Source organism: Balaenoptera physalus (genome assembly GCF_965194825.1).
Source record: "Balaenoptera physalus genome assembly, chromosome: 16".
NCBI classification, from domain to species: domain Eukaryota; kingdom Metazoa; phylum Chordata; class Mammalia; order Artiodactyla; family Balaenopteridae; genus Balaenoptera; species Balaenoptera physalus.
The window spans coordinates 56874260-56886761 of NC_138898.1; the positions used below are offsets into that span (position 1 = coordinate 56874260).

At 40.2% G+C, this 12502-nt stretch overlaps 1 protein-coding gene and 1 long non-coding RNA gene across 9 annotated transcripts in view; one reads left to right on the plus strand and one right to left on the minus strand.

Moving 5' to 3' along the window:
- Nucleotides 1-12420, minus strand: part of LOC309644861 — a 408244-nt gene extending 395824 nt beyond the window's left edge. The window contains exon 1 of the long non-coding RNA XR_014254627.1: nt 653-12420. This is a non-coding gene — a long non-coding RNA (uncharacterized lncRNA). The remainder of the gene's footprint in view (nt 1-652) is intronic.
- Nucleotides 1-12502, plus strand: part of RBFOX1 (RNA binding fox-1 homolog 1) — a 2204869-nt gene that overhangs the window by 1275642 nt on the left and 916725 nt on the right. The gene's annotated exons all lie outside the window — the stretch shown is intronic.

A 12502-nucleotide genomic window follows, 5' to 3' on the forward strand; every position in this document is an offset into this window, starting at 1 on the left:
CTACCAAATGTAAAATAGATAGCTAGTGGGAAGGAGCTGCATAGCACAGGGAGATCAGCTTGGTGCTTTGTGACCACCTAGAGGGGTGGGATAGGGAGGGTGGGAGGGAGACGCAAGGGGGAGGACATATGGGGATGTATGTATATGTATAGCTGATTCACTTTGTTATAAAGCAGAAACAAACACACCATTGTAAAGCAATTATACTCCAATAAAGATGTTAAAAAAAACCCCACTGCTCTGTGTTTAAGCCCAAAGATGAAGGCAGACACTTCATGCTTCTGTGACATTCACTACTTGGTCTTATTTTTGAGCATGCCTGTTTCTCTTGTTATATTATGGATTTGCAGTCCATCAAGGCAGAGACATTTTTATAGATAGTACATGGCTATAAAACAATTAAAACATGGCTTTTAAGCCAAACATGGCTTAAAAACAATTCAACATATAAGAGCTTTCTGTCAGGCATGTGTGACCACACTTTCCTCGGCCCTTGAGAAGCCTACTCTGTTGATTACATTTTGAATTATTATTTATTTATTCATTTATTTTTGGCTGTGTTGGGTCTTCGTTTCTGTGCGAGGGCTTCCTCTAGCTGTGGCAAGCGGGGGCCACTCTTCATCGTGGTGCGCGGGCCTCTCACTATCGCGGCCTCTCCCTTTGCGGAGCACAGGCTCCAGACGCGCAGGCTCAGTAGTTATGGCTCACGGGCCCAGTTGCTCCGCGGCATGTGGGATCTTCCCAGACCAGGGCTCGAACCCGTGTCCCCTGCATTAGCAGGCAGATTCCCAACTACTGTGCCACCAGGGAAGCCCCTGTTGATTACATTTTGGTGGTAATTTACCTGACTTCAGCCTCAGATGCGTAGGGTTAAGATTTTGATACCTTAACTTTAAAAGTGTGATTTATCACTAATGATATTTGTCATCTCTTTGCAATTATGTATTAATTGGGACTGAGCTGCTTACATTTTAATACCATTAATTAAAGCTATTATTTTCATTTGTCATTTATTTAAAAGAAGCAAGTCTATTCTTTTGTGTAATTTTCAGCAATACTTTTTTCTTTAAACTCTGAATTAAAATGCATTTAGGAAACAATTAAGTGCAGAGCTAGTTTTCTAGGATAGTTCTGTCATCTCTTCTCCAAAAAAATGGTCATCATCTTTTTTTATGACGAGTGGCGTGAGCAATAGTTAATTTCTTCCTCTTCAGTTGATGTGTTTTATTATCTCACTTTGTGATATGTGATTGGGCAACTTTATGCTTTAGATAGAAAGCACGCCCTGTCCAAATATGATTTATGTTATCTCAGCACTTTTGCACAGTTCAGCTGAAATTTTCTTCATGTTCATCAAGGTCAGAAAACCCACGGATTATGTCATCCATCTCAGCATCGAGAGGGCTGCAATAATTTTTGATGGGACTTGTTGTAATAACAACAGAATTCAAAGATGGGGTGGGGAAAACATGCACACATGTGTAGACATGCATATGCACATGCATACACACAAGTCCATGCACATTTTATATGGAGTTCTTATCACATAACTAAGGCTATTTTTTGGGGGGGGCTAATTATAGGTTAGAATTTGTTAAAGTCATCACAAATGCAGTATCTTTTACTGTTGCCATTGCAAACTAAAAGCTATCAGAATCTGCAGATCAGCCAGTGGTTTTTCCTATTTTCTTTTTAACCAAAAGATTTTCTGGATGGATTGGCAGACAGATCCTTGAGAGCAGAAGAGGTCTCAAACTCAAGATGTTCTGGCTTTGGGTTAAGGGAGCAAATGTCAGGAAGCAAACCCTCATCCTGAGCCGGGCTCACAGGCTCTGACTCAGCCAAGGAGGTCGACAGCTCTTCTTAGTCCTCTGATCCGATTAAACAGCTACTTCCCATGGTCCACAGAAAATCAAGTCCAAGGAGTAATTGAAAACTTTTAGGTGCATGTCTGTATCCCCCTCAAAATAGCACGCTAACTTGCAATAAGGAAAAAAGATAGTTTTTAGGTTGATCTATTCAGATTGAGCTTTTCTGTTGATCCAATTCATCAGTACATAAATGGACAAAAATCAAGTTTGCCCCTATGATAGGAGTGTTTGTGTGGGGAAATCGTGAAAGCTGGGAGTGACCATTAAGGTACTAACAGACAATTCACACAAAGGAAATCATAAGTAGAATCAAACACATGGTAAACACCTGTCCTTGATAGCTGTATGAAAATGCACATTAAAGGCACTGTGAGACACTAATTTATACGTACTAAATTAGCCACATAACATAAAATAAGAATACTACCTTTTCCCATACTTGGGTTGCAGTTAAACTGGCCCCCATATTCTTTACTGGTTGTGCTGCAATTTGGTGGAAATCATTTAAAAACCATGAGCAACCATGCAGATAATTATTCCTTGGACCCAGTCTGACTCCTATGAATGATTCCAACTCAAAAGAAACAAAAGTCATCACTGTTCTTTTATTTGCAATGTCAAAAGATTGGCAACAGCCTAAGTGTAATAAGATGGCGTATTACATTGAGTTTAGAACATGGTGGAATATTCTGTGGCCATTAAAAATGATGAATGTGCTTGTGTCGGAGGCCCATGGAATAATAATAGATGTAATGTTGAGTCAAACGTATCCCATAAGGTAGCATGTGCTCCTGATTATGTATAAAATGTGCATGAGAAAAAAATTATTTTCATATTCGCACATAACTTCGTTAGCTTATGATCTGAGAATTAGGAAGTCAGTCATTGTGATGGTTAACTTTATGTGTCAACTTGACTAGCCATGGAATGCCCAGATTAAACATTATTTCTGAGTGTTTCTATGAGGGTGTTTCCAGATGAGATTAGCATTTGAATTTAGACTCAGTGAAGTAGATTGCTCCCTTCAGTGTGGGTGAACATCACCCAACCTAGTGAGGGTCTGGATAGGACAAAAGGCAGAGGAAGGAGAAATTTGTCTCTTTGTGCCTTACTGTTTGAGTTGTGACATCTCATCTCATCTTCTGCCATTCGACTGGAATTTACACCATCAGCTTCTCTGTTTTTCAGATAGACAGACAGATAGATAAACAAACAAATAAATTAAAAAATTCCTTAGTCTTTATATATCCATATATTTAGTATCTACCCATCTATCTACATCATATGTCTGTCTATCCATCTGTCATCTATCTATCTATCTATCTATCTACCCATCTACCTGCCTACCTACCTATCCTATCCTGTTGGTTCTGATTCTCTGGAGAGCCCCGACCAATGCAGTCATAATGGAAGGACTGGAAGAGGTCCATTGGAAGCCATGCAGGATGGAGCGTAGGACTGAGTTTGGGCGTGACCCTTAACCTTTCTGCATCTCTGATTCCTCTTCTGTAAAGAAATGAAAGTGAAAGCACCTACTTCTTAAGGTTGTTGTGAACCTTCTCTATAATGTGTCTCAATGGCCAGTCTCCAGTTCCTGGTCCATAATAATCATTCAGTGCGTGGTTACTAATAGCAGTCACATGACTGAACGTTGTAACAGTGGAGATCATGATAAACCACTGATATTCCTGTTGAGAATTAGAATATCACAGATGAAAAGAATCTCCAAACAAGACACCATAGTCTATGATGAGTGTCTCAACTGAAATGGTACCAAGGAGCCAAACACATGAGATGGACAACTTGCCCGCTGCCAAGACAGCCCTAGGGAGATGTCTTCATTTTTTTGCAAAGCAGGGGTAGAGTTTACAACAGGGGTCCCCAACCCCTGGGCCACGGACCGGTACCAGTCCGAGGCCTGTTAGGAACTGGGCAGCAGAGCAGGAGGTGAGCCGCAGGTGAGTGAGTGAAGCTTCATCTGTTGCTCGCCATGGCTCGAATTACTGCCTGAACCATCCCCCCGTCCGGAGAAAAATTGTCTTCCACGAAACCGGTCCCTGAGACCAAAAAGGTTGGGGACCAATGGTTTACAGCACTGGATCTGACACCCGACTGAATCCGTTGTGCCAACATGGATCCGGTTGCAGATTCGAGCTGGGTAAAGTTATCCAGATTAAGGTGCTTCAGGTTTGCTGAAATGGGACCTGGTGGGGTTTGCAGCAACTTGAAAAATGGTTGATAGGAAAAAACGGAGAGAGAGCCTGCAGCGGCCTGAGAGACAGTGAACCGAGAGGTGAGAATTACAGTTACTGGGAGTTCTGAGGAAGGCTTGCAGGATCAGGAAGGTCTGGGGGCAAGGTTGGCTTGGAGACAGAGAAAAGGGCTTGAACTGGACTGATGCCCTTGGGGATAAAAGGGCCTGGGCACTTTCCAGATGTGACTCTTTTTTTTTTCCTGCATGGAATCTAAAGAGTTACAATGACTTTTTGACTACTCAGTATTTTCTGTGCACAAGACTGCTTGCTAACTGCTTTATAAGCAGGATCCATTTAATCTGCGTGCCCAGCCAAGAAAGCAGACAGACACTATTTTTCAGATGATGAAGTGGAATTCCAGAAATATTAAATGAATGTTCCAAGCTCACACAGTGAGTAGATGGCAGGGCTACAATTAGATCCTAGGTTCCTCTAAGCCCAGAGACCATTCATTTTCAGGTACTCCATAAAATCAGCTGCCATAAAATTAAGGGTGGCCAACCACTTGACAGTAGTTAAAGCCCTGTTGTAACACTTGGCTGGTTACCTCTATAAATACAAATATATATATATAAAGATATAGATTTATGTGGCATGTTTCTATGCAGACTAGAAGTCTTTATTTTGTCACTGTGAGTTCAAAATGGACTTCTTGCCCCAAAAGGCTACCTACATCAAAAGAGCCAAAAAAAAAAAAAAAAAGTTTTAAATATCCAGCAAAAATTAAGAGCTCTGTATCAAAAACATCAGGGAGCTAGAATTAGATAAAAATTAAGCCTGGAAGCAGAGTAATGACTCAGCGGTTCATTACAGCCTTACATTTTCAATCAAAGATAAAATCTCATTAAAAGTATATCTTCGATTAGGGAACACGTTGGGACCGCTCCAAAGTTGGATTGCTTTATCCATAGACATATGAGCCGTGAAATCTTTTTTCCCTCTTTTCTAACTTTAAAGACAGCGAGCTATTTATCTTCTGACATCGTTATAAAGGTTATTAATATAGAGGAAGACTGAACAGAGATGGTAAAGCTTTTAAAATATCTACCAGGGACTTTTACCTGGTAAAATTAAAAGGCCTATTTTTATCGTCTGTTGCGATTTTAGGGAAGAATTTTTATGTATTACTTGACTGATTCATCAGTAAGGAACAATACTGAGCCTCTAATCCTTCACTTAACCCAGTAGAAATAGAATGCAAGGCACACATGAAATATTACATTTTCCAATAGTCCCAATAAAAAGGCAAAAAGGAGCAGATGAAATTAATTTGAATAATATATTTTATTTAGCCTATGTGGTATTATCATTGTAACATGTAATCAATATCAAAATATTTATGAGATAGTTTACATTCCTTTTTTTTTTTTTTGTACTAAGTCTTAAATCTGGTCTGTTTCACACTCACAGAGCATCTCGATTCGGGGTAGCTTCATTTCCAGTCCTCAATAATCACATGTAGCTTCTGTATTGGGCAGCCTAGGTATAACCCAATCCTGTCATTTAAAAGAGAGAGAAACCAAGGATATGAGAGATCTCTTAGAGATTCTCCAATAACAAAAGAGTTTACATTTGGAGAAACGGTTGTATACCAGATTTTCCCTCCATCATGTGCCTTTGGGAAACAACAGTTTTAAGACACATGGTATGTTGATCTGATGTCGGACATCCTTTAAATCCTGTGTATCTTGGAATAGAGGCTCCGACAAATTGATTTCAATTGTGCTGAAGTGTCCCCCACTTGAAGCTCACAAAGTTAATCACTGACCAGGAACAGCTGATAAGGCTTGTTATGTAGTTTAGCCGGGAAAGTTGATAGATCAGCGGTTTATAGAGTGTTTCCAAGTGTGGCAACCGTTTCATCCTTCCCAGATGAAGTCATTTTGGGTGGTGCATGGATTTGTCATTGAATAAAATTGAAGCACAGAGTGAGAAGATAATTTCCCTTGCAAGCCCATTTCAGTCGTTCTAATGTCAAAGAGAACATCTCTGCGTGTTGCTATTATGTCTCCAACACCCCTCTAACCCTTGCTAATTTTTTTGAAAAGAGGGAGCGCTTTCAGCAGACAAAAATACCAGCCAGAACTTAACAATTGAGGAGCATTGCTGTCTTTTCAACCCATTTAGTCTGATTGTCTCCATCTATTCCATTTTGGTAGTGATACAAAACAGCATCTTAAATTTTATTGAAGCACAGAAGAGTCAATTTAAAGGAAAATAATAACCTCATCGTTGTAAAGGCGACCCATGGATAAGGCAAAAATAGTGAAGTTGATGTGTGAATGAACTGATATTCAGGAAGTATGTACTCATCTTGTCCTGGTGATGCAAAGGGAAGATTTGTCTATGCCTGTTTCAGACATCACTGCGTTGCTTAATTCCTTGGTCTCGGTTTCCCTGGCCAGTTTCCACTGGCGTAGTGGTTAAGAATCCGCCTGCTAATGCAGGGGAAACAGGTTCAAGCCCTGGTCCGGGAAGATCCCACGTGCCATGGAGCAACTAAGCCCGTGCGCCACAACTACTGAGCCTGCGCTCTAGAGCCCGTGAGCCACAACTACTGAGCCTCTGAGTGATGCTTCTTGGTCATGGAGGGACCTGTAGATATAGCACTTGAAATGAGCAAACATTTACAGTGGTACCCTCCCTCTCAGGAGGTGGCCTCTTTATCATTTTTTGCTAAGTACAAATGGATTGAAAAGGGAGTCATGTATTTTGAGTATTTCCTTTGCTTAAACATCTTAAATGCTTCCACAAAGCGTGGAGTCATCCGAGTCCAAACTCACCACCCACACCAGCCAAGAGGACCCCAGTGTGTTCTCTGAGCAAAAAAAGATGAAGTATTTTTATATGCAATGTTTTCCTTTCCTTTCTGGTTTCAAGTTCTGTTTGTTAACTGTTAACTCATGCTAGAGAGGCTAAACAAATACTAGAACTTTCTTCATCATAAAACCCACAATGTCTAGCTGTTTATTTTCTTTCATATGTTTTTGAGGTTTACTTTGTGATCTCATGTAGTTTACGAAAGCAGTGTTTTATTTTTTTTTTCTGCCTGACAGGCAAGGCAGGGTGATTAAAGGTTTAGATTCTCGACTATGATGGAGTTAAACCCAGTTTTGCTGCTTCCTGATAAAGTGGTCTAAAGGAAATTAATTTACCTCTCTGAACTGCAGTTTCCTCATTGGTAAAATGGGTTCACAGGAGACCTATCATATAGGGTTCTGGTTGATAAGGAAGAGACATAGGACAGTACTTTTTATGGGACTGTGCATGTGTGTTCACTAAATGGTAGAATTATAATTATTACTACTACTATCATTCATTTCTCTGCTTTTTCTTGACCTCCTAGTGGATATTGTGACTTGTGTTCTATTCTAAAATAACAACATTTGGATTTTTCCCTCTTATTCTACTTTTCCAGTGTCAAACTTAAATTGATCATTAACAGGTAGTAGAAGTAATGCTTGACAAGGGTCGCTGCTGTGGTTATGATTTAAATCTTTGTGTTTCATCTTTGTAACATAGCCACCTAACTTTGCAAGCTATTCATTCAACAAATGTTGCAAATTTACAAGCTTCCTGGTCAAAACATTAATGAAGTGCCTTCCACTGTTTCGGCTACCATTGTGAGCATAGAACTGCATTAATACTTATATAAAGATCACAATATAAATGCAAATGGGGCCACATGATAATTGGGCCTGAGGAACTTTTAACATAGTTTATAGAAAACTTCAGGTTTCTGTCCTGGTCTCAGAGTAAGTTGAAGTCTATTTTTAATCCTATCTTGTTTAAAAATCTTTGAGCTCCATCTTGGTAGCAAACTTAGATAAATCAGTAATTTTTGCCTGGCAAACTGTGTTGAGAAGGATTCTGAGGTATAACCAGATTTAGCAGAAGTAGTTGGGTGATCAATTTGTGAGGTTTTCCTTGTCTCCAGAAGAGGGGATATATACAGGTATTTTTCCATTCCTAAAATATAGTCGGGAAAAAAATAAGATAACAAATTGTGGCTAATATAACCCATTAGTTCAAGGTAAAAACAAACAAACAATACACATAATCACGATGTTTCCCTCCCAAAAAACAGTCAAGTCATTTTGCCAACAAATAGAATCTTAGCCCAATGGAGTAAATGTTCAGTTTTCATCTGATAGTGTTGGTGTCATAAGCATAACCTCTTTCTTTGTAATTCAGTTCTCACATGAGTAAGGTGGAAATACAGCTGCCCTTTCTACTCAACCAGGTTGTTCTGAAGATAAAGTGAGCAATTTAGCAGATCAATCCAGTAGACATTTACTGAGTCCCTTGTGTAATTCACTAGGATTATGCTTGGAAAAAGTTAAATATGCTCCTTAAAAACAAGTTTTGATGTTAATTTCTTTTTTCTTTTTTTTAACCTTTTTTTCTTCTTTCAAATTTTGAACTTATCTCAAAAAGATGGCCCGTTCTCCCTGACTCAGAACTCTTTGCTATTACGTATGTATTTTCTAGATCCAGTTTGTTTCCCCCCCCCCCCCCAAAAAAAAGGATGTTAGGATCCTTTCATAGTTCTTCCTGGGAAATAGCGAAACCCCTGTACCTTAAGTATGGATTTTTTTTGTGCGAGAAATGCATCATTTGTGCACTAGGACTAGGGTGATGAAAAAGACAAAAACAGCAAACGACAGAACAGAGTCAGTACTTTCTGCTTGTGTTCTCAGACGCTGACGCAGTCAGCCCTGTCTGCACAGGAAGAATTGAACTCTCGCCTGCAGATCCCCAAGCTGGCCACTAGAGGCATCCCTCCTGTTTATGTCACCATTGCTTGGCTACCAGGCTTTGCATCCGATTGTCCCTTTTTGTGGAACTACGAAGACTGGAAAAATGTGACAGATGCTTGCATCTAGGTGACCTAAATTTTGTGGACAAGGAAAGTTAGACATGCATTGGATAATAATTGCATTGTAATGATTTATCATTCTTGTATTTGAAAATGATGTTGTGCTTATTTAGAACAGGGCTCCTCCGTATTCGTGTTTTGGACCAGATGACTCTTCGGTGTCGGGGGGCCAGTGTGGAGCTGCGACGTAGGGTGTTTAGCAGCGTCGCTGGTCCCCGCCCACTAGATGTGAGGAGTATCCCCCTTTCCTCAAGTCACGGCAACTAAAAATGTCACAGAAACTGTCAAATGTTCCCTAGGGGCAAGGTTGTCCCTGGTGGAGAATCACCGATGTGGGGGAATGTTTCCATGAGTAATAGGTTCATGCTCAAGTATTTCAGGGTGAAGTTTCTACAACTTTCACATGGTTTCACAAACAAGCAAAACAGTAAAATAGAGGCAAAAAGATCAAAGAAAGGAAAGGGGGAAGTATCACAGTTCAAAAAAAAAAAATGGAAAGGAAAGGAATCAAAGGGAAAAGAAATGTGAGAGCCAAATGTCACAGGCCAACAAGTCACTGTGGGGTGATGACAGTTTCCGATCAATAGGGAGCAGTTTTCAGGAGAGGAACAGGAGAAAGTGATTCGGGAGACTTTACTTCAACTTCATATTTATTTATTGAATGGCAAAGTATTAACTACAAAATTACTTTTTCTTCTACATTACCCAGAAGACTTACGTTAACATGTTATGAAAACAAACAAACAAATAAGAAAGGCAGGGGAGAGGAGCCTATTCTCGATTAAGAGAAACAAAAAGGGCATAAAAAATCGAATGCAGTGCTGAAGTTGTTTTTCGGAAAGGCTCTAAATGGCCATTGAGACGTTCAAATGTGACACTAGATATTACATAATAATTTCGAATGCAAGTGTTTTTTTTTAACATTGTGAAAATAGAATTGTGGTTTGTAGGAGACTGTTCTTATTAGGACATGTATGCTGAGATATGGTTTAGCAAAACAAAAGATAGATGTAGTTTAGACAGATCTATACACACGTATACAAATATATGTGTGTATATCTATGTATGTATATACACGTGTGTGTGTGTGTGTGTGTGTGTGTGTGTGCATGTAGGCAAACTGCACAGACCAAGTAGATCACATCAAGTCTAAGGGGACCACAAGCCCTCAGGTCTGCATGCCCGTGGGTCTAGGTAGAGACGGGAGTGTGGGATGCTGAGTCCCAGGCTGGGCGATGTCCAGCAGTTTGAGCTTCCTGGACAGACACACCTGAATTCGAAGCCTACTTCTGCCAACTGATAGCAAGTTGCTTCTCGATGGGTTTTATAACTTTGAAGCCTCAGTAAAATGGGAATCACAATTTCCCTTACATGAAATGGCTGTAAGAATGAAGTGAGGTCACCTAGGTGCAAGCACCTGTCACATGGTAGGTACCTGCTCATACCCGTCCCCTTCCTTTCTCGAGGTTATACGCAGCCTTTTTACTACTGTGGGGGAGATATTACCAGCTCACTGTGGGCACTTAAAACTTGTTTGCATTTCACTTGATTGTTTAAGCACAGAGAAAATAATTGAATATCCTTATTGTTTTCTGGGCTATTAGCATGTTTTTATAGTTCAACTTTAAGGTCTGCTTCTAAAACACACCTGCCTAGGCACATGTTTCCTGACTAGTCTCATGCTTATTAACCTGTGGGCTGCTGGTGCAGAGGCTAACATGGCCAGTAGATGGCAGCGCAGGACCAAGGAAAAGCTCCTGAGAGCAGGGCCACAGCTTTAATTAGCTAAAAAGCAAGACAGGTACGCGTCTATATAGTTTTTGATTTTGTAATTTTCCTGAGCAGCCATTGAGGGCAGATGTTTTCATCCTTTCCCCAGTTGAAATATCAGAGGAGCGGGAATATCAAGATGCAATCAATCACTGGCCACGGCACACCCCCCGAACTTAAGTCTTGCAAACATCATCAGCTTGTGCCATCTTAGAAATTGCTGCCTCGGAAGGAGGCATGGAGCTGTCAATTACTTCTAGGGCTGCAATCCCCTCTGTCCTTGAAAAGCAAGCCAGCTGACTCTATGGGTGCGATTAGGAGACGGCCATCCTGATGGGAGGCTGGCTTCTTTATCAGTGCCCTAGAAGTTGATCTGGAGCCCTAGAGGAAGAAATTAAAGATCACCTTAAATTTGTACCTGATGGCTAGCCCCCTGTAATGAATTACCATTAGCTGGTCAGCAAAGTAATTGAAACATGGGAAGGCTGGAGGAAAAGAGAAAAAAAATTCTTAACGATGTTTTCTCCTCTAGTTGCTTCCTTTGTCCTTTGAGTGAGAAAAGCTTGATGTGAAAGAAGCTAGTATATTTTCAGTACATTGTATACGTTTTCTGTTTTTACTTAGAGTGATCTTCAAATTAACCTGTGTGGCAGGTAGTATGAGTACCATTTTACAGATGAGGAAAACTGAGTCTCAGAGACATTGGGTAACTTGCTTAAGGTTGCATGATGATGAAAAAGTTTCAGGGGAGATTCAGACCTCGATCCCTTGTCATTTTCTTTTCTTCCCCAGCCTCCTTCGTGGACAGAAAGGGCTTCTAAATAAATATGTGCTGTCTCCTTTTGTATTCTGTTCAATTTCTTTATTCCTAGTCTTCTTATTAACTAACAAAATAAAAACAAGAGGTGCTGTTGGACATTATATTGGCAATGGATGGTCTTAGTTAAGTTTACTGGAAGGAGAGTTCCAGATTTTAAAATCACACTTTTAATATAAACTAAGCCCAAACATCACTTGCTAATTACACAGAAATAATACATTCATTGCGGAATATTTTAAAAATATAGAAAAATACAGGAAAGTAAATTGATCTTACCACTCAGGAATAACAACTATATTATTTGATGCTTTCCCTTATGTTTTTCCCCAAACCACCTGTAATGTTAACAAGCAGCATTCATACAGTGTTGTGTTTATATCCCATCATGTAAGCATCTCCTATCTCAATATTTTTTTCCTTAAAAATACCATTTTAGTGGTTTTGTGTCCTCTCCCATTATATGAATATTTCCTAATTTTTTTCAGTGATTCCTCTGATTTGTATACTAGGTTGACTCCAACTTGGGAGAAATAGGTTCTCTCTGGCCTCTGATAGAAGATGCCACATCTTAACAAAAAGATTCTTTGAAGATGTTTCACATGCCGATCACTGGGCTATGTACTTGGTCTGCATTGTTTTATTTAAACCCAGCAGCAACAGCAGTGGGGCTACCACTCCCTCACGGACTAAACGGAGACAATATGAAGGAACAATTCCCTTCAACACAATCAGGCGGGTTTCCACCCATCCCAGACCTGCCACTCCAGTTGCCAGGTTCTTGTCACTCAGGGAGATCTCAACCAGACCAGATAGTGGCTGGGCCGGGGGTGGGGGCACCTTTGACAGCAAGCAGAAGGCTTCTTTCCAAATGGGAACTTTGCAGACTCTCCTGGGCTTATTCTGAACG